Source organism: Pyrgilauda ruficollis, unplaced genomic scaffold (assembly GCF_017590135.1).
Source record: "Pyrgilauda ruficollis isolate IOZ18807 unplaced genomic scaffold, ASM1759013v1 scaffold6, whole genome shotgun sequence".
Classification (NCBI taxonomy): Eukaryota; Metazoa; Chordata; class Aves; order Passeriformes; family Passeridae; genus Pyrgilauda; species Pyrgilauda ruficollis.
In genome coordinates this window covers 4,873,726-4,894,633 of record NW_024527710.1, presented here as the reverse complement: position 1 = coordinate 4,894,633, position 20,908 = coordinate 4,873,726, and the positions used below count along the sequence as shown (strand labels likewise).

Here is a 20,908-nt window from a genome sequence, read left to right as displayed (position 1 = left end):
GGAGCCCCGCCGGGCGCCGCTCCCCTGGCGCCGGGCGCTGCCGTGCGGGAGCCCCGCCGGGCCGGCCGCTCTGCAGGAGGGGCTGTCCGTGGCAGCCTTGGCCTCTGAGTGCATTTGTTTGTTTTGCCAGATCAGGAGGGCTGTGCGAGGTCAGTGCTGGGAGGACAGGCGTGTCTGTGTGTCCGAAGGGGTTCTGTCGGAGGCGCGGCGCTCACGGCCGTGGGCAGCAGCGGCCGGCCTGCCCGTGCTCCTCAGGCACCTGGCGAGGGAGCAGAGCAGCAGCCGTGGTGCCCAGACTGAGGCTGCTGCTGCTGCAGCGAATTACCATCTTCTTCACATCCGATTTCTGATTCAGACGTTTTACTAACGCTTGGCACTGTAATGGAAAGCACGGTGTAAAGAAAAGAAAGCTAAAGATACTGCTCTTAATGACAAATGGGTAATTTGTTTACCTCTCATTTAATGTGGGATGCTATTTTCTGCGTTTACTGAGTGTAGTTAGTGATTTCCTAGACTGTCACTGAGCTGTAACTTCAGTGAATAGCAGTGAACTAGAAATCTCTTGTGTAAAATTTCTTGTACTTTTCCTACCTTAAAAGGATCTTTTTAGAGTAATATCTGCCTAGCGGGTAACATCTTACTACTTTGTTATACATAAGGCTGCAGAACTTGTAAAGATTTTACATTGCTTAATTAAGGGTCTCCTGGATGTGAAAAAACACCATTCTCAACCTGGTTTGTGGTGCCTAGGAGTTGTGAAATCAGAGCACTGAGACTTCTGGTGTATACAAGATAAGGAACTGGTTTGCAAACATTGTGGATTTGCTTTCTCCTATTATTTGACTATACTAAAATATTTATGTTAACAATAGTTAATAGTGTAAATTTAAGTTTGTAGGAAGAAAAGTGCACATCGTGTTCCTTCTGGTGTTAACAGTAGAAGTGGATTTGAATGACATGGGAAGTTTAACAATGAGTTTTTAACAGAGTCCACATAACTTAGTGTTGAGCTGTATGAATGCCATTGGGATTTTACTTCACAGCATTTCTTTTCCACTCCACTCTCTCTGAACTGCATGTTAGTGATTAGGGCCCTGGAAATTGTAGTGGTTGAATGCTTGAGTTGAGGGAGGCCCTTACTCTGCATACTTTTCAACTGAAAGTTCTTACCAGTTATAATCGAGGCATTTTTTTTGCATGGTCTCAATAACTGTAAACAAACATTTGAAGAAGAAGATGAATGAAATTGGAAGATAAAGCAAGCAAGTGTTGCCATTGTGCTGAAGGTTCAGTGGTACTTTGTATACACCTGCTTTAAAGTGGTTCATAGCCATGGCTTCAATGCGTCTGTTGCCGACAGTGTGTGTTACTTTAAGGAAATCTACCTCCTGGCATTTAGAGAATAAAATAATATGTGTTAGAATAAATAATTTTGCTGGTAAAACTTCTTCCTCCCTAATATATATGCAATGGGCATGTTTAACTTACATATTTAGAGGATTAAAACACTCAAACTGCTTTGGGACAAGAATCTAATTACTATCCTCTGTGATTTTATTTCTTGAGGAGAAGGGAAAACTAATGTGAAGTATCTTAAAATAAGATGGAAAGATTTGCTTTGTGTTCAACTTACTGGTGGCTCTCCAAAGCCTGTGGAAGGAAGGGGAAAAGGACTTTCTGCAGCAGCTTTGAACTCAGATTCCAGTTTTTAGTGTGAGAGTATGCTTTGCTAAAAAGCTTCAAGCTGTCTGAACGCCTCCCTTATCACATGTTTCGTATGTATTTTATGACTAGCAAATATTAAGATTTCATTACGGCTGTTTTACCATCATGATTGGTTAGAATTCCACTGAGCTGCATTATGGAAAATGGTTTTCTCCAGATCAAAGTAATTAATTGGCCTAATGCACTCGAATGCCAATTTTCCTCCCTGCCCCCTAAAAGAATGGTGTGGGTGTGTGTGGATTGACATTATAATTTGAGGGTAAGGACAAAGCAGCTCTTTTGGTCTTTCAGGTGTGTTTCAGTGGGTGCTTTATGTCAGAAGTCTTGTTACATGGTGTTTGGGGACTGGGTTCTGAGCTGTGCCATGTGTTTCCATTGATATATCATATGATAAACTGTCATCTTGGAAAGTTCTTCTAAGAGTTAGGCATTGGCTAGGAAAACCAAACTACTTCAGATTTGATAGCAAAATAATTGTGCAGTCTTATCAGCAGTTCTAGAAATGTTCAACTGTACTTTCAGACAGAAAGAGCTTTATCAAAATCCTTCACATAAGAACAACTCCTAATTCTGTAGTGAACAGTTGGGGGCCTTAAGTTTAATAACTTGGAATATCTTGCCTGTAAAGTGAAATTGAAGCGTGTTTCTGGGTGAAAAAAGAATGGGAACCTCTTTTTTTTCTGTAAGACTTCATATGAGTAAACTTGATCACCCTGGCAGACGTATTTGAGAAGTAGAGGACATATAAGCAAATGACCATCACAAATGCTGCTGCTTTTTGTGACAAAATTGCTATGATCCTTTAAAAGGGTATTTATAAACCTGTGGGCTTTTTCATGTGAAAAATAACTTCCTAATTAAAAAAGGTAAATCAAAATATTAATTTCTTTGCAGCTCTGTACAGGTAGTTTGTAGTGGTGAAATCACAAGCGGAGTGCGAACAGTTTGAGCTATGTGAGATTTCTACCTACAGCTATTAATCTTTCATGTTATTTTCAGGTTTACATGCTAAATTAGCATGCTGTCCAGACTAAGCTGTCCCTAATTGCCAGTGAGAACTTTAATGTTTTTATTTAAGCCTGGTGCAGGTATATTCCCATTAGCTCTAGGAATGCAGAACCCTAATAGAGAATATTGTGCATGAAATACTGCAATGAATGTTGAGGTTTCACTATTGTTCCTGGAACAGAAGAACAGAAGTAATGTCTGGCTGACCCTTTTGGGTTTTGGAAGCCTACTGAGTGCAGCTCTCCTTTGGTATAAATTGACCTAGCATTTAACATGTGCACCATGCCATCTCCTGCCTTGTCATTAGTATTTGTGGTGAGTTGGATCAAACAAATTGTCCAGCAGGATAATTAGGGAAGATGAGGATTCATCCCTATCTTCTCTTCCCTCCCCAAGATTTTGTAATTGGTGGGGAGAAGGAAGAGGGAAGTTATTATGTGTTCTAGTTCTTCTGTTTAAATAATAAGCACCAAGCATCAGAAGCACTTCAGGTTTGGCCAGGGAAGTGGGAGAAGACAGTGTCTCATTTGAGGATTGAAGTATGTGGGATTGATGAGAGAAGGTGCGGATAGGAGATGGAGAAGGATTGCTCTTTGGTGGGGGGGGAAATGAAACAATAATGCTGCTTTAGTGATGTTTCCATGTTGCATTGGAAAAAGGCTTTGAGAAACAGAATATACCATAATAGGGAATGCAACAATTGAGCCTGCTTCAGATCATGTTGAAAATCTTCATAGCTGTAATGTGGGAGTGTTTCCTCTGTTAAGTGATAAACAAAATAATGGCTCATATCTGTTAATTCAGCACCTCGAATTCAGAGTATAGAAGTCTGTAATTTAAAAGAAATCCTTAATATTTTACATTTTCCGGTTTAAAAACACTTAAATCGTTTGAAAGGCTAAGACTTTTCTCATTAGCCCAGGAAAGAAAATTTAATTGATGATTTATTGCCAGATTAAAAAAAAAAAAAAAACCAAAAACAAACCTAAGGTAGTTTCCTAGCATATGTGACCTTACTGGGGTGGTATCTTTCTAAGTACTGTGTGCCTAATAAAGCACTGTTCCCTTGAAGTTAAAGGATTCAACTTCCCAATGATTAAGTCTTATGCTTTATGGACATAAAAGACTTTGGGATGATGAAATGATAGGCATTCCATGTTTCCCTTATTTAGGAATAAAAAATCTCCTGTTGGTAGACCTGCCTGCTGCATTTTGTTAGAAAATCCCTCAGAAAACGTATTAAGTTGTCTGTTCTAGTATAGCATACATGGTTCCTTAGCATATTGTTAGCTTTGTAATTGAGCATTTATAAAGAGGGACACAGAACATTATAAAGAGATTATAAAGAGGAGTTTGTGATTGTTGGCAGATCTGGCCACACACAGCTATGCAAATAATTTTCTAGATTTTTTTTTTCTAAATATTGCCCTGTTACACAGTAGTTATTATTTGCTGCTGAGTAGCCCAAGGCATTCCTTCAGAAAGCTGTTTTATTGTATACTGGGTTTCCTGAAACAAGAATTGTAATGCTGCTCCCTTAGTCTATCCCCGTCCAGTGGAACTTTCTTCCACTTTGTTTTGCTGGTTTTATCACAATTTTCACTTGGTTCCCTCTTACTGTTCCCTTTTACCATGCCTCCTGTTGTCCCAGATGGTTTCAGAATAAATTTTAAACTACTCCCATACTACAGTTGCACTTCCCACTGAAAACTGTGTTACTGAGCAATTGTATAAATTTTGTTCTGCTTTTTAATTCTGTTGTTGTTTGTGGGTTTTATATTTCTTTATAGCTTTTTGGGGAATAAATGTTGCAGCTGTTGGTGTTCTATTTTCTGTGAAATTGGTAATGTGTGAACTTTGACTAGTACAGAACTGTGCACATTCCCAAGCACACATCAAGGCAGCTCAGACTTGCTGATGGGGTCTGTGACTTGAACTCACCCCTTTTGCTGGTACCCCAGCAGCTGGTTCTAACAGTGGAAATAAGAAGCATAACTTTCTAAAATACCTTTCTCCTTCTGAAAGGCTGCATGTGAAAAACTACAATGTTGTTGGACCTGCTTTGCAGGCATTGTGCTTTTAATGAAATAACTTGGAAAATTGGTGATCTGGCAGGGGGATTTTGAGGGCAGTTGTGAGAGATCAAGTGGACTTGAGAAAACAGATGAAGCACCTCCAGTCCCTCCAGCCATGGGCAGTGGATGAAGTAATCACCAGGTAAGGGGCTCTTTCTGGGTTGAAAAAGGCCAGATTTGGACCAGTACATATCTGTGTTACTTAGTGAGGCACAAATTTAAGTTGAGGAGCACATAGAACTACATTCTCCATGGAAACCCTGGAGAAGAGACATGCTTGCAGTCACCTCTTTAAGACAGAAAAGGCTTGTGGGACAGTCAAAGGAATGTGAGTTCTGTGTTCTTCTTCATTGTGAATTAATGCAATATTAAAAATTGGTAAGGATGGCTCTGAGCTCAAGGCTGGCAACTTCAGGAGAAAGTGTTCAAAGGAGTTCTGTATGCTGTTCTTCCATATCAGTGTTTTTTTACTTAGGAAGATAGATTGGGTTATTTTAATAATGAAATACCTGTCAGGTTTTTCTACTGTGCTTAGCACTCTAAAAGGAAAAGTGGTAACACTACTGGAAATCAGAAAGAAACTACATTTGATGCCTTTATTTACTCTGTGCTAAAGCAACTAAAACAGCATAATGGCATGCCAGTGCTCACTTTGTTTTTCTTGTCTATTTTCTACTTCTGATCATGGCAAAAGTAAGTAAAATTTTCATGTCTGCAATATACCTTTGAAATCCAATGATTGGAATTCCTATGTCTTTTTCTTTTCCTTAGCTCTCACTGGAGGCTAGTGTATATATATGTACTGCTTGTAAAGGAGACCTTGTAAACTGTGTAGACCTTGGGTTTAATATAACAGATGAAAGCATTGCTTTCCAGTTTATTGTAGTTGCCAGGGGAAGTTGAGGATGCCCCATCCCTTGGAGTGTTTAAGGACAGGTTCAGCGCCTCTCTGAGCAATGTGCTCTGGTGAAAGGTGTCCCTGCCTATGGTGGGGTGTTAGAACTGAATGATCTTTGAAGTCCCATCCAACCCAAGCCATTCTATGTTTGTATATATGTGTGAAGTGAAAGAAATTGTAGAATTTTTTTTCTTCTGTATTTCAGAAGACTGACATATTTGAACCTGGATTTTTTTTTTTTTTTAATTTGCATAGCTTGTTATTGCCCCTGGTGTTGAAGTTAGGGACATTTGAGCAGTTCATGAAGAAGTAATTTCCATATCTACTGACTGGCAACCATGAGTCACTCACTGCTAGACTTACTCTGGCCAGACTGGTCTTGTCTTCTAATAATGAGCGCCTTCTCTCAAGTTCTTGCTTCTCCTTAGGAAATAGATGGCTTTTGCATATGGAATCCTCCATGTATTATCACTTCAATGGATCAAAAGACGGTCTTTTTGTGTAACTCTGTGCAATCTGTAGTTTTTGTCACTTATCTAAAGTGTATTTAAACCTTGTCAAAGTAGTATTAAAATAGTGGTAAGAGCTTTGCTTGAAATCTGTTTATGTATCTGAAATACTAGCCTGGCAAGCATAATGAGAGTTCCATGCTGTAGAAAAATAGCTGAACTAGTACGTGTATTTGCATTATTTTTTCAACTGGAAATAAAAGATAAAAGACTGCGTGAAAGGACTCCAGTGTTGAGAGAGGTATCTGAAATTTGGCCAGCTGGTTGCAGCCTTTCATAAATATGTACAGACTTAGCTGCAATCTGGGGGATAGGCAGTATCTTTTTCAAACCCTCAGCTTCATGTGGTGCTCAAGCCCATTCATTGTGCTGGAATCTGCCACTCCCCTGAAAACCTGTGGCTCTGTGAAGTTGTTGTGTTCAAAGCCCAGCATCTTGAGAAAGGTGGCGTTCAGAGAAGTCTTCGCCCACTTAGGAGAGAAAAGTAAACCTCTTTCCTTGCTGGAATTGGCCCAGGTGGTTCTTTATTCACCCCCCAGCTCCTCGCCAGTTGACCTTTTGTGTTCTGGAGAGCTCAAGTCCTTCCATTTGGCTAACTGCCTTTATGAAAATAACTTCAAATGCTGCTTATAGTTGGTATGCCCAGGCACTTCCCTAAAGATACCAAGTGTCAGTACCCATGGAAGCATTGCTGTGGCACAGATTTGTGTGGCTCTGTGTTGGGAATATGCTGACAATTAGGATATCAGTGTTACTGCAGGATGTGCCTGTGAGTGTCAGGGACTAGCTTCATATTGATTGTCTGTTTGTTACCAAGGGATCATTTCATGGTTATCTATAAACTTTTTATGGCTGTAAATTAAGAGCATACGTTTACCATACAGGTAGTGTTTGCAGATGTGTCTGTAGAAAACCCAACTGCATCCACGTGTCTTTTTACTATCTCTAGTATTCAGCATATTATTGCTGTCCTTACTTTGCAATATCCTTGTGTCATAATGGTTTCAATAACATTACTGCTGTAATAATTATTAATCAAGTTTTCTGGTACTGGTAAAATGCATCATGAGTGCATTAATTCTTTCACCAGGACAGTGAAAGAATTAATAAGATAATTAATTTACAAGAAGTATTTGGAAAGAACCTTTCTATCACTTTGGCCCAGTCTTTGTCTTCCTTCTTCATGTCCACTTTCTATGTCTGGTTAGAGTTTAAAATGACAGCTGACATATTTTTTTTTCATCAGTTTGCTGTTTAATTCTGAATACTGATTTGTGTTGAAACATATGTAAAACTTAAGTGCTGTTTTGATAAAACAGCTTTTGATGATTTTGAAGTGTTTATGCAAACCTTGTGCATAATTGCTGTAAAGCTGTAAAGAGTGTGGGGATGGGTTCTTAGGTTCCTTAAATTAAAATGCATATATCCTCCATTTACTTCTGTAGTGGCTTTTCTCTCAGATGATCTTATTTTCTTCTTTTTTTTTTCTAGTATATATTAAAATACATAGGTGATAGAGAGTATGAAGTATACAGATTTATCATACATATAATCCTATGAAATATAAATATGATCTATGTATGTATTCCTCACCCTCATTGTCTATATTTTCTGATGTTGTAATATAGGACTGATCTTTCTTGCACAGCAGATTGAAAGGCAGTAGCATTTAATTTCACTTTGAAAAAGGTGCAGAAAGACAAGCAATTGGACAGAGATTATGCTTATGCATCTCACTTTCTGCAAAAGGAAGGGGGAAATCAAGTTTAATTAATTTTTCCCCTTGAATCTTTTCCCTGTGTATCTTTCATCTTTCTATATTTCTATTATCTTTTTTTTCTGGATATATTGTTGCTGAACATATTCAGGACGATTGCATGAATGGCATATCTGTATTTTCATTGAAATATTTCCATTTCTTTGCATTTTGTGGAGTACTTGGGAGGAATGAGAAGTCTCTTTTTGCAAAACATGGAATTTGCAATGAATTTTAATACACAAAATCTTAATCAACAATTGATTATAATAGAGTTGATATTGATCATTCATTCTAAGCAAAGGATTTCACGAGTTCTAAGAAGGATTTAGAAATTTAGAGTAAAAGCCAAAAGATAGGATGTGAAAATGATAGAATCTTATTCTGACACATTAAATAGACAAAAAATTGCCTTTCTTATGAAACAAAGCACTAAGATTTTGGCTCCTTCAGCATTTGAGTGACAGATGTAAATTGGGGAGAAGACTTTTTTTGGACTATGTAATTTAAAAGTTTTTATTCTTTCAAGAAAAGTGGATTAATGTTTACAAAAGCTGAGTCCAGCCATGTCCTTCCGTTGTTTGCAGTAAAACTAGTATCTCCCAGGGTTTTATTCCCAAGCTGAAGCACAAAAACCCTATACCCTGTCTCCTGACCAAAACACTCCTGAGCACAAGTGTATGATCACTTTCTGAAGATGTTCTGAAGGTTTTGTACATGGCACACAAATTAGCTTGTATAAGGATCTGAAGTTTTTGAAACAAAGCCATAATGTCAGATTTTTTTGTATGCTGGTGCTGAGTGAAGTGTTTCATTGGTGAAATCTTATTTCAGCTGCACTCCCAGTGAGAACTTCAGAGCCAAGATTTTTCAGCATCTCATTTGTCAGTAAACCTTCAGCACTGTGCACTCTTAAAAATTGTGGAAGTATATTTTCCTGGCAAAATACCTACAATATAACAATATTCTTGATACATTATCCCATGAACTGAGATGACCATAGTACTAAAATGCTTTCCTGTAATCAAATTTGTGCCTTTGGGAATATTGAATGCCTTAGAGTTTGCCCCTCTTTCCCCCTTCTCCTTTTTTTTTTAAATTTAAACCAAACAAAAGACCCTTAGAAAGCCTTCATCCTTATCTGAGAATAATTTAGACTGTTTTAATAGATTTTTAGTCAGAGTAGCTATTTTGTATTAAGTCTGTTGATTCTGCTAACAAGGCAAGCTTTTGAAGATAAGTACCTAATAAATAGTTTGCTGTTTTATGATGAAGTGGTAGATCTTGATGTCCAATTTGATGACTTCAAACTGAGTATAGTGGGATTGGACTGAATATGTTTTTAAACTCCATTTCACTTTGAAATACAGCATTTCAATAGCAGATGTGTATTTGCTGTTTGAAGACTTCCTGCCATAAGTGAGGATCAGTGCAACTTTTGCATTTGTGAGCTGCCCACAGTCTTTCTGATCCCAACAAAAAGCCAGTGAGTATTGGGGAATATGCTTTCCTTCAAGGCTGGCTTCACTAGTTTAACACTCTGAAAATGTACTTGCTTCTGAATCCTATTGCCTTGTCATTTACCTGCTACAATGCCATTAAACCCTCCTTTCCTTTCTGATATGAAAAATCAGCATAAAACTGAGTTGTTGATTTAGCACAAAGAAATTATAAATCAAACAGCAAAGCATTTAAATGTATCCTCTTCTGGTTTTCCTGTCTGTGCTTTCCAAACCATACTCTGAAAAATACGGTCTCGCTGACATGCTTGTGGGGGCATCTTTCTAAACCTTTGTGGTTGCTGGAACAACCCAAAGCATTGTTTCCACTGATTTTTATGTGCCTACTTAAGTGTGATTGCATAGTGCAGATGGCAAGGCAGTCTTAATAGGAGAATTAAGAAAGATAAATAGGTTGTAAATTATTCATATATCAAGTTTAAAGAAAAAAAGAAGTGTGTGAAGGAAGAATGAAGATACTGAAATCAAAACAAGGGTTTTTTCCTTGTTTAAATCCATAATAAAAAGCCCTTGGAAACTGAGTGACTAAAGAGCATTAGTGGAGGTTTTAAATATATGCCCACTTTGGGGATGGAAGCTTGTGTCAAGGTTGCAGTTGAAAACATACTGTTTTGCAATAAGTAATTATATGTAATAAATTTCTTAAATTGGTGTTATAAAATATTCATACAAGATACTTGTTTTGATGGAAATCATGAGAAAAGGTTTTAAATGTGAAGTGAGATTGAAATTGTAGTTTTCAAGAATGAATCTAGGAAACTTGCTTCTTCGCATTATATATCTGAAAACAATGTGGAAATAAAAATAACAAATAATGTGTTTTTTAAATATGAGAGAACCTCCTGATGTCTGACAACATGACACTTAAGCAACAAAATCTGTCAGGTGTTCATATAGCAGCAGAAATATGAAATAAAGTGATTGTTCCTACATCTCTTTTACTTAATATATATTAAGTATTTGCATGCAAATATAAACATGATATGGCACTCTAGAGGTAATTACTATGCAAAAGAAACTTACATGAACATCCTCTCAGATACCCAGGAATTGATTTGGATCAGTTTTCTGGCCTTGATGGAATTGCTTGTCTACAAGCTCTGCCAATTCTGTTAAAGTCCTTTATTTAATCCACAATTAAATAGGAACCTAAATTAGCTTTTCTAAAGAAAAATCCTTTAACTTTTGTAACAGGTTCCACAATTAAATAGGAACCTAAATTAGCTTTTCTAAAGAAAAATGCCTGGTCCTTACAAATACACATCAGGCAGAACTACCAGATAGTTTAAAGTTTTACCAGTGGATTAACTAAGTAGAGATGTAAAACTATAAAAAGAGGTTGTTCTTTTTCATTTGGTCATAACCTTGTTACAATGAATTTGAGGAGCTAAAAAGCCTGTAATGTTTAGGAATCAAAATGCATTGATTTCAAATTTATGTAATCTTGTTCTGTTGTGTAATTTCAGTTGCATTCTTTATAATTTTCCTTTGGTATGTAATATAGATGGCAATTTGATTTTAAGCAACTTCATGCTGTCCAAGATGCAGTGTGGGAATGTGGTGTAGGCTGATGAGTTGTCTGTGTCTCTTTGTCCCAGGGAGACCTTCATGGAGGTTTTGAGTGTTCAGTTTGCTTTCAGAGCAAAGGATCTTGGTTTGGGGAACTTTGTAGGTAGAAAGGACTTAATGATTTGAGGATAATTATGTTCTTAAGTTTATCACTGCTTCCTCTTGGAGCTAAGTGCATGGTCAAAGTTATCTAAAAGTATCGCAACATTCCTTGGAAAATGTGGCGCTTAAATTATTACCAAATGCAAAGTTTTTAGGAGGTCTGTAAGCTAAGAATTGTTAGCAAGTGTCAAAGAGCATATCAATTAGTTGTCAAAAGCATTCTTGGTGAGTGTAGTTGTTTTTCTCTAAAAATTTATTTAGAAAACAAGTAAGTTTGCTCTTTTCCAAACTATGACTAAGCTTATTACAATCATTGCATATCTTAGTGCTCTTATTTTATTGTACACTGCTCCTTGACAGCAGTAGTGATCTTATAAGGTAAAACTTGGTTAGGCTTTAATTTTTTTTTTTTGATAGAAAATAGCCTGATCTAAAACAATCATCCTAAATTGCACTTAAGTACTCAATAAGCATTCTGTCACTGTAACCTCCAGTACTCATCGCAGAGTGCTTGTTACATGAAGCAGTTGTGTTTCCAAACTAAAATCAGACTCACATTTTGTATGGGGTAGTAGTTAAAGCATTAGCAGGATTCTTAGTATTCTGAATTTGATTTTGAGGTAGGCTTGTTTGCTTGTTTGATCTGCAGACTTATTTCAGGTGAATTTAGAATAGTTTGGGTTATTCTTTTTGTTTTTTGGTTTTTTGTTTTTTTTTTTTTTTTTTTAAGTAAAAGGATTGTTGTGACCAGAAAATGTCAGTGTAAATGTGTTGTACTTGAGAACTGTGTGTGGTAAATGCACATATTGCAGATTCTAGTGGCAGTCTTGTGACTTGGGGGTTTTATTTTCTAATATTTGGAATAAAACTATGCAGTGACGCTGTCTTTTATGATTAATTGATGAAGAGCTAAACTTTGTGTTGGTGTAGTAATGACTGTTGGGTTTGGTGTTTGTTTTTGGGGTTGTTTTCGGGGTTGTTTTCAGGCGAGGGGCGGGGTTGTGGGTTGTTTCTGGTTTTTTTAACATGGACATCCAAGAAGAACACTTGCTAATGCCAACTGCTGAAGTGAAATTTTCTATGAAAATGTAAGATTTCTTGCCTTGAGTGGTCTGACAATCGCTGGATCAACAAAGAGCACATGACTTTCCTTGTTTGTGTGTTTTGTGGAAATTTTCCTTTTTATGCTTGTGAGCCTTGGCTACGATGCTAGAATGAAGAACAATTTTATTGAGCTGTTTGCCATTTTACGGGTTGATTTGTGAACCATTGACTGAACAGGACAACTTTTACAGACTGTAAAGGGCAGCCTTTAACATGGAGTAACAATCAAGTAAAACGGAGTCTGTTGGGCAGAGTATTTTTCCCACATTTTAAATAGCCTGTACTTGAAGCAGGGGGAAGGTTGGGGCTGCAGGCCTTGGGATGATTCATAGCAAGACAAGCGATGTTGTGATGGCAGGAGGTTACTGCTAATGCTGTGGGTCACTATAGGCCATCAACTCTCCTGCCTCTACTCCTCTCTCTGTGCAGTCACAAGGATGTAGCTGATCAGCTTGTGTGTGTATGTGTAGAAATGACAAAGTCTTTGTATTTTTAAAATACCCTAAAGAACCATCTTAATACAGAAGCAATACAGTCTGTGTGTTTGATCTCTGTCCTTCACAAGTGCATTGCAGGTATGTGACATTACAAACTTGTATATGTACAAAAGGCCACTGTTTCCATTTATATTTGAGTTTAAACTTGGTAATTCTTCACAGAATTTGATAAATGTTGCATATGGATGATAAACTGTTCGTATCCTTGTGCCACCTGACAGAGACCTGCTTTGTCTCCCTTACCCTGTTAAAGCTACGTGAATTAGGTGTGAATGAGCCAGGATGCTTACTCAGGCCACTGCAGCCTCTCTGGGGGCTTCTCTAAGCCTGTTTCTGACCAGCTTTTGATCCGCAGCTCACTTATGTTTCTGAAGTGCTGCATTTGTGATGTTGGTTTAAGCATGAGTCTGTTCATCGTGTTGTCCTGAAATGACTACAAATAGAGATTTACAGGTCTTCTTTCTGTGTCATTTGTTCCACTCCACATTAAATAAGGAGAAATTTCATCCCTTGAAGTCCTGTAGCCATCCTTGTGCTGAGAGAATCTTTATAGTTGGGCTTAAATGATTTAATGACATATTTTTAGTTATTAGTCCACATGGATTGTTAATTATTTAATAAATTATGTTCAGTATGCATTGAAATGAAACCTTTATAGAGTTAGGTACTTTTTATATTAATTGGAAGTAAGTTATTAAACTAACATTTCAGAGGAGAGCGTATGTTGAGAAGACTGATGACTGTTTTGGAGACAGTGTATAATTTCTGCACAGTACCTCATAATAAATTCATGCTATTAAAGACTTTCCAATGTTTAATGTATATATGGACAAATATGTTATGCTTATTATTCTACCCCTCAAATAAGCAGTAGTCTGACAGTGTTAGGAGCTCACTGGCTATTTCAGGAATTTAACCTCCTTTTGACACTTCCATGGCTTATTCCTGTGAGCAACTTGAATGCCACTTACTCAGCAGTTAGTAAAATAAAATCAGCTTAGGAGAGCAGCATACAGTAAATGTTGCTGGTAACAGAAAAGGCATGTAAAATTGCTTGTAAGATGATAACATTTCCTAACATTCTTGAAAACAACCTTTCATATATTGATTTTTTCCCACATTTTTTTATCCCCCCCCGGTGCAAATATGAAATGTAGTCTTTCAAGGAGTCTTATTTCTTTGTTGAAGACTTGCTGTATTGATCTGATACCATAGAACTGAAATTGATCATATTTTAACAGTGTTCCTTTTCTAATGACAATATATGGCCTTATGTGTAAGTGGAAATCTTGGTGCAGTATTTCTGTTACTGGAATTTGTGGACCAGCAGGGGAGGAACTTCACTAAAAACCCCTTATGAGATACTGCAAGTGAAATACTTCACTGACATCTGTGTGAATGGATAGCAGACCTTTGTAGACATGATTCATGGAAGCATACTGCCAGCTTGCTACAGCATAAAGTCATGGGAGAGGAAAGATAAGTGAATAATCCTGTATGAATGAATACAAATTTTTGGGGTTTCTTTTGGTCTGGTGTTTTACTTATCAGAGGCCAACTAATGAATACAATTCTTGTTAGTGCAACTTTAGGTTTCTCAATAATGGTAAATATAAGAAACTTAGAACAGGAGAAAATTTCTCCTCTCCTGCTCCTTTTGTTAGATGATGAAATTAAAAGCTGCTGTGTATTAATTATTCCCCATGGTAACTGTGTTGGGGTTGTTGCAAAGCCGTATTGCTACTCTAAAAACGTTTTAAGTTTAATAAAGTCAGGACTTAAAATTAATGAGAGAACTTTCCCCTCTCTCTGAAGAAACTGGGGTGAAAAATTTCATAAGAAAACACACAAAAAGGCTTAGGGTTATTTTTTCCAAGTTTGGTTCTGAAAAGAAGGGAAGTACAGAAGGTCAGAATAACAGTGTAGAATTTTTGATGCTTTCCAGTCTCACTTGTGCTTTTAACTCTACTGTCATAAACCTGTTGCTTCAGAACATGGCAGAGTGTTTGAATCCCTCAGAGGAAATGAGTCCCAGTTACAAATACCATCTTAAGCTAATTTGGCCTGGGCACTCAAACACAGCACTGTATATGCAGTAATACAATTACTGTATTTTTAGACATAACCTGCAGGGTGAGGATAGACAACTGAAGATGCCAAGAGTCTGTGCAAGCTTGGCTTTAGGGAAGAATAGGAACTCACTAGGTCCAAGTAATTTAGAGCCTGTTAAATTTACAGTCTCTGAACAAATTTTTCTGTTTTGGAAACTATGCAGTATAAATTGAACATTAAATCAACAAATAATATAATTGTAGTCATGTCTGCATGAACGATGTTTTTAAATTCTACTGTAGTGAATTTTATGCTAGGAAAATGGGCCTCCAATCAAACAAACAAACAGAAAACCCATTATGAAAAACTCTCCTTGAAGTTTTGAAAACTTTAAATGTGCAAAATGGTTGTTCTTATCCAATGCACACAAAAACCAGTTGGTTAATAATTTCACAAATGGCTGGGAACAAAATGAGTTCAGTATGATGCACTCTTGTGTATCATAAATTCTTGCAGAAAGTGGTGTTATCAGGAGAACATAAAACACTAAACAGATGTATTGTTGCATACAAATTCTAAAGGCAAGTTAGGCACAGCTTTACTGAAATGAGGTAGGAACTGGACAGAGAATTTTATATTCCTCCCATTTTCCATTGCCTTTGTGCTGTTGCTGTGTTCATCCCAAAAGAAATTGTTATTGTATGGTTTCACAGCACTTGCGCTGAGAAGGACAGTGTTGCTGCCACACTGACTGAAACTGTGTGGTCTCAAAATTGTAACATCTCATAGTAGAAGTTTTTCTAGCTATAGTTTCAGCTGTAAAGAACCCTTGTTGCTTGACCAGTCTTCAATAAAACTACAGGTAGGGTTGGTTTAAATCTGGGGGATAGGGTGTCTTGTGAGGAGTAGACAGTTGTTAATAGTGAAACTGATTATCTGGAGTATCCTTCTGCAATTAGATTCCTTAAGTTTCTAATATAGTCACACTGGATACAGTGGTACCCAGGGAGTGCTTTTGCATTTTATTCAAGTGCATATGCATGTTTAAACTTAAATTCTGAAGAAGTCTGTTTTAAAAACCAACCAAAAAAAGTGCTATTGTTTGGGAACAGTTTTAATGTATTTTGAATAGCAGAGTTTTAAGTCATTGAGTGCTGGGGCTGTGTGGGCTTTTGGAAAATAACCACATAGTGTGACCTCTGCAAGTATCTTCTCATTTACATCTGATTTCTGCTCCTTCTAATGCTTTAGAGAGAGAGCTGAATGAGATTTGTAAGGTTTTTTTAAAGTGTTTCTAGGTTGTTAATTAGCTGGGAAAAAATCTGAATCTTTTGAAGACTGTGATTTGAATTGTTATTCATATATTTTACTGAACATTAATTCATAGTTTGAACTTGTGATATATACTTTCTTGTTTGTTTTCTGCATTATTGTGCATTGTGTGATGATAATGAGGTTTGCAGGGGAAGAATTTCAAAATACCAAGTGTCTGGCAGGTGAAACTTGTCATATCTAAACGTATTAAGAGAAAAACAATCCCAAGTTTACATATGTTAAATTCTGAATTGTCTGTCTTCACTGAGGCTTGGGGTTACAGAAGTTGTGTCTATGAAAACTGCTGATAATTCTCAACAATGGTCAAAAATGCATGTTAAAAACAAATTATTAATCATATGAGAATATTTTGTTTTCTATTGGATGCAGCAGTTCTGCTGTGTTGGCCTTTCTTGCCCTTCATCATGGAAAAGGTTATAGCAGACTTGGAAAATATTTGTGACTGCTGAGAATAATTAAAGAAATTAAGCATCTTCCTATATGGGGAATGATAAAGTAGATCAAGGGTCGCCAGACTTGGGAAAACATCTCAGGAAAGGAATGGTAAGAGACTGTAACTATGGATCAAGTGAGCAAGGAATCCCTATTATACAAGCAGTAGGAAACAACCAAAAATTAACTATTGTTCGGTAGCCTCAAAAATGCTGAAACAAAGTGGTGAATTGTAGAACACAATGCCACTGCATGAAATGATCATTGAAATGCTTAGAAGAACTAGGGGTAGAAAAATCATTCATCTGAAAATTCATTAATCTGCTAAGTTGCCAGTAGGTGGGTGATGTTAAGTACATCAGGAGCATATAACCTTGTGCTCGACCTATTTTTGTCTTCTCCAGATGTCACTTGGCCTTTGTCAGAAACGGTATTAGAACCTTGGTCTGAACCAGTGAAGCCCTTTATGTAATGTATGCACCCGGACACTTCCCTTAAAATACCACATGTCCCTTAATATCCCCATTCATCCTTTTCAGGGTATGCCTGACAACTCTTAGCATTGTGTAGGTTTATAGCTTTTACCTCTTCTAAAGGCATATAAAGACTTTTGTTTATCATTAGTCACTTAAATTTCAAGTCAGATTTAGGAAAAGTTTTGTCAATCCATTTCTTCTAGGAAGGCATATAGTCTTGCTTTGAAAATGTCATCAAGAAAGGGAGCATTTTCCTTGTTAATTTGGAACCTTTCAGTATTTTGAAATAAAGCCACAGTTTCTTAAAATCCGGATATGGTTGGTCTCGTGTTAAAGCTACTGGATCTTGCAGTGTTTTCTATATTCCCTCCTCACCACCCTGCAGTATTTTTCCCCTGTAAAGGTACTTATATCCTCTAATCATCTCAGTTCTCAACCTCTCTGAAAAACTAAACACATTGAATTCCCTAAGCCTCTCATTGTAAGGTACCTCTGATTCTTGAATCATTTTTATGGCACTTCTGCACCCTCATAGTTTTCCACCCACCACTTTAAAATATGGACAATAATAGTATGGGATGTTTCAGCAGCAGGCTCCTCCCTGCCATGCACTTCATTGTTTTTGCTCTGTTTTGCCCTCCTGACCCATCAGTGGATGCTGTTCGTGGTTGATTCTGCAGCTGCGGATACGGCTGAAGTGGCTGGCTGTGTTAGCAAGGTGCCATGTTCTGACATTTCCCAGTTTTTACTGAAATCAAGTAGCAGATAGAACTCTGATAACAGCAGCATTATATGAAGTTGAAAGCAGGGAATTTATCATATTATCTCCAAACTAAAAATGCCAACAAATATTTGCCTTCAATTTATTTGCTAGATAGTAGCAACTTAATTTGTAACCAAGATACAGAGCTTTTATAGTATGGAGATAATAGTATAGCTAAAACACCCAAACTCTTTGAAGAGTTGATACTTGCAGTTTTAAATGATTTATTTTACTGGTAGGAAAATCTAGCATCTACCATCTATCAAATACAGTAAATATATTTAACGTGGAATTTATAGTTCCAGTCCAAGCTATAGTTTAATTGGTGTGGAGCCGTATTTGTTCAACTGTGCTGCTTTTGTTTTTGAGATGTTTTCAGGTTTGTTCACATGACAGGGATTCAGAAGATTTCTTTATAGAAGGCAAATCAGGAAAAAACCCACATCTTAATTTTAAAGGTCTAAGTAGCATTTGGAGTGTGTTTAAATGTGTGTGTGAATGTATTTATTTGAAACACTGCATAATTCCAGTGTTACAACGGTATGAAATGTGATAGAACACGTTTTAGGATGAGTGATGGATTACATTCTTAGTGTCCTGGTGGAATAAATAACATATTAAGATAACATGTTTCTTTATTTCTTGCAGTTGTACAGTGGAAGAGAAAGCAGCTCACACTTTTGTCTCTCAGGTTTTGATGTTTTTCTTCATATTGCCAGAAGGAAAACTGTTCCCCTTATTTTTCCTTGACAAAGTACTGAGGCTTTTTAGATTTTATAATTGACCAGTCATACTTCTGAAGTTTGACTACATTCAATATTTGAAATGTAATTTCTTCTTGAGAGGAGACCAAGTTACTTTCCTGCCTCAGTGTTTTGGTTTCTTTTGTGATGTGCTTATGATATGATGTGATGGAGATGGAGTTGTTTGTATCTTGTATTTTTGTTCCATAGCTGGTACTGTCTCACATTAGAGATTGGAAACCCTTGTGGTAGTATCTCTACATTGAAAACAAGTTATGCATTGTAGCAGCTGCTTTACACTAATATTTATATTTATATTTGAGAAGTGAGCTCTTTTAAATTTTAAGAATTGTTCCCATGGCAAAGCAAATTGCTGTCTTTTGTTGCTTCAGATGTAAACTTTTAGAATTATTGGCGGGGTGTCTGAAAGTCAAGAGCTTGAATGCAGCTTAGAAAATAATTACCAGCTTGTTATAAAGTGCTCTCTATTTTATGAAGAAATACTGTTGGAGTGCTCTTTGCTTGGACTGAAGTTGTGACTCTGTATTGAGGACCCTGAGAGATAAAAGTGGATATGCTTTGTCCCTCTGGTTGCCTATGTAGATTTGTTGAATGATGAAGTAGAGCAGCTTATACTTCTTTCATTTTTTGTGAAATTGAAAATATGGAAACACGACAATCACAGTTGTAATGCCAAATGTGAGAGCAGTTGCACTGCTTTATTTATGTAACTGTTCTGTTAAAGTTAAGCAGTATTTTGTGATCTTTAGGCTCTTTGTTTTTCTGGCATCCAGACCACAGCTCAATCCTTTGTCACTGGGTATTGAGGGTGTTTTTTACAAGAGCATGTGTGTCTGATGTTTACTGTAGCAACCCCCACTCTGTGAGGCTGACTGCATTTCCTGTGCCTCCTAAGGCGTGGTGGAGGACCATGCTGCTCTGAGTTTAGAGAGACACAGGCAAACCAGCTGGGATATTGGAGAGTCTGATGTCTGCCCAGCAGTACCCCTGGTGTGATTGGAATTGGAACCTCTCTCAGATATTGTTAATGCAGGACTAATGCACAACAAGCAGTTTGCTGTGTTAATGAACAAGATTAAGCCAATCATGGCTTTATCAGAAGAACAGAGCCTTAATTTTTCAGCTGAAATCTTGTCATAAATGGAACTGTTTGGGCTGGAGGAAAAACATCAGCCAAGTATGTGGTTAAATATGTGGTTATTCTGGATTGCAAGCATGTTTCCCCACAATGAGAAGTACATAACTTGCATTTTACTTTAATGTTGAACTCATTCAGTTTCTCTTACTTCTCACAGTTTTAAAGAGTAGGAATAGGTAGAGAACTTAAATGTATGCAACATATGGCTGAAATATCACATATACAAAAGATCTAAAAATCAAAGTTGCTGTCTCCATGACAACTGTAGCTGAGCCGAAGAGTTCTTTTCATAAAGACAGCAGTCATGCACAGTGAAAGTTCAGAGTCTGGGAACCTGACTCCTGGGATGCTTTGGGATCCACATATAGATCTACAGGGAGGTGCTATTTATGTTTTTATCCACTTGGAACATAAGAGTGTCACTTGTTCCCAGCTTCTGCCTACAAAACACGCTGATGGGAGTAGAGTGTTTTTGTGGTATCTAATTGAGATGTCTGACATGTTGCAGATGGGAATAGCAAACTAAGAAATAATGCAACCTTGGCAAAGAGGAATTTTAAATGGAAAATTGGAGGATTTCTGTCTTTAATGTTGTGGGTGAGGGATGATGAGGGCTTTGACCTCTAGCTTTTGCTGATCATAATTGTTTGTATGAATACTCACAACCAGACTCTTTCTGTGCAAAGACTCTCTGATGTTGATTACTGGAAAAATTTGGCTATTCAACTTTTCACTCTAGTGCCACTATATTTTGGTCATGTCAGGTGGAAATCTAATTTTTCTTCTCTCTGATGCTAATTGCTCATGTTGCAAAATAGGAAAAGTGAGTCTTGATTACATATAGTAAAGATACTGAAAGTGAGTGAACCAATATCGTAACTGTGGTGAGTTCTGTATAAACACAGGGTTGCACTAGTGTATTTATTATGTTTAACTCCCATTTTGTTTGGATTTTGGATTGATAACTGAACAGAAATTTTATGAGATTAGTTACTATTTACCCTATTTTGAGTATCCAGACATAGAGATAAATAAAATGTGGATTAAGCAAATCTGTCTGCAAGTCATTTTCTTTCCTCCAGGCTACCCAGCAGAGAAGTTTTATTTTACTCTATTGAAGCAAATATTCCCAGTCATTTTTGGCTAGTTTCCAATTTAATCAAAATATGTTTAGATTGCCTGTTT

At 37.1% G+C, this 20,908-nt stretch overlaps 1 protein-coding gene across 1 annotated transcript in view; it reads left to right on the top strand.

Annotated features, from left to right (window-relative positions):
* The window catches only part of HS2ST1 (heparan sulfate 2-O-sulfotransferase 1), a 73,972-nt gene that overhangs the window by 351 nt on the left and 52,713 nt on the right, over window positions 1–20,908 (top strand). The gene's annotated exons all lie outside the window — the stretch shown is intronic.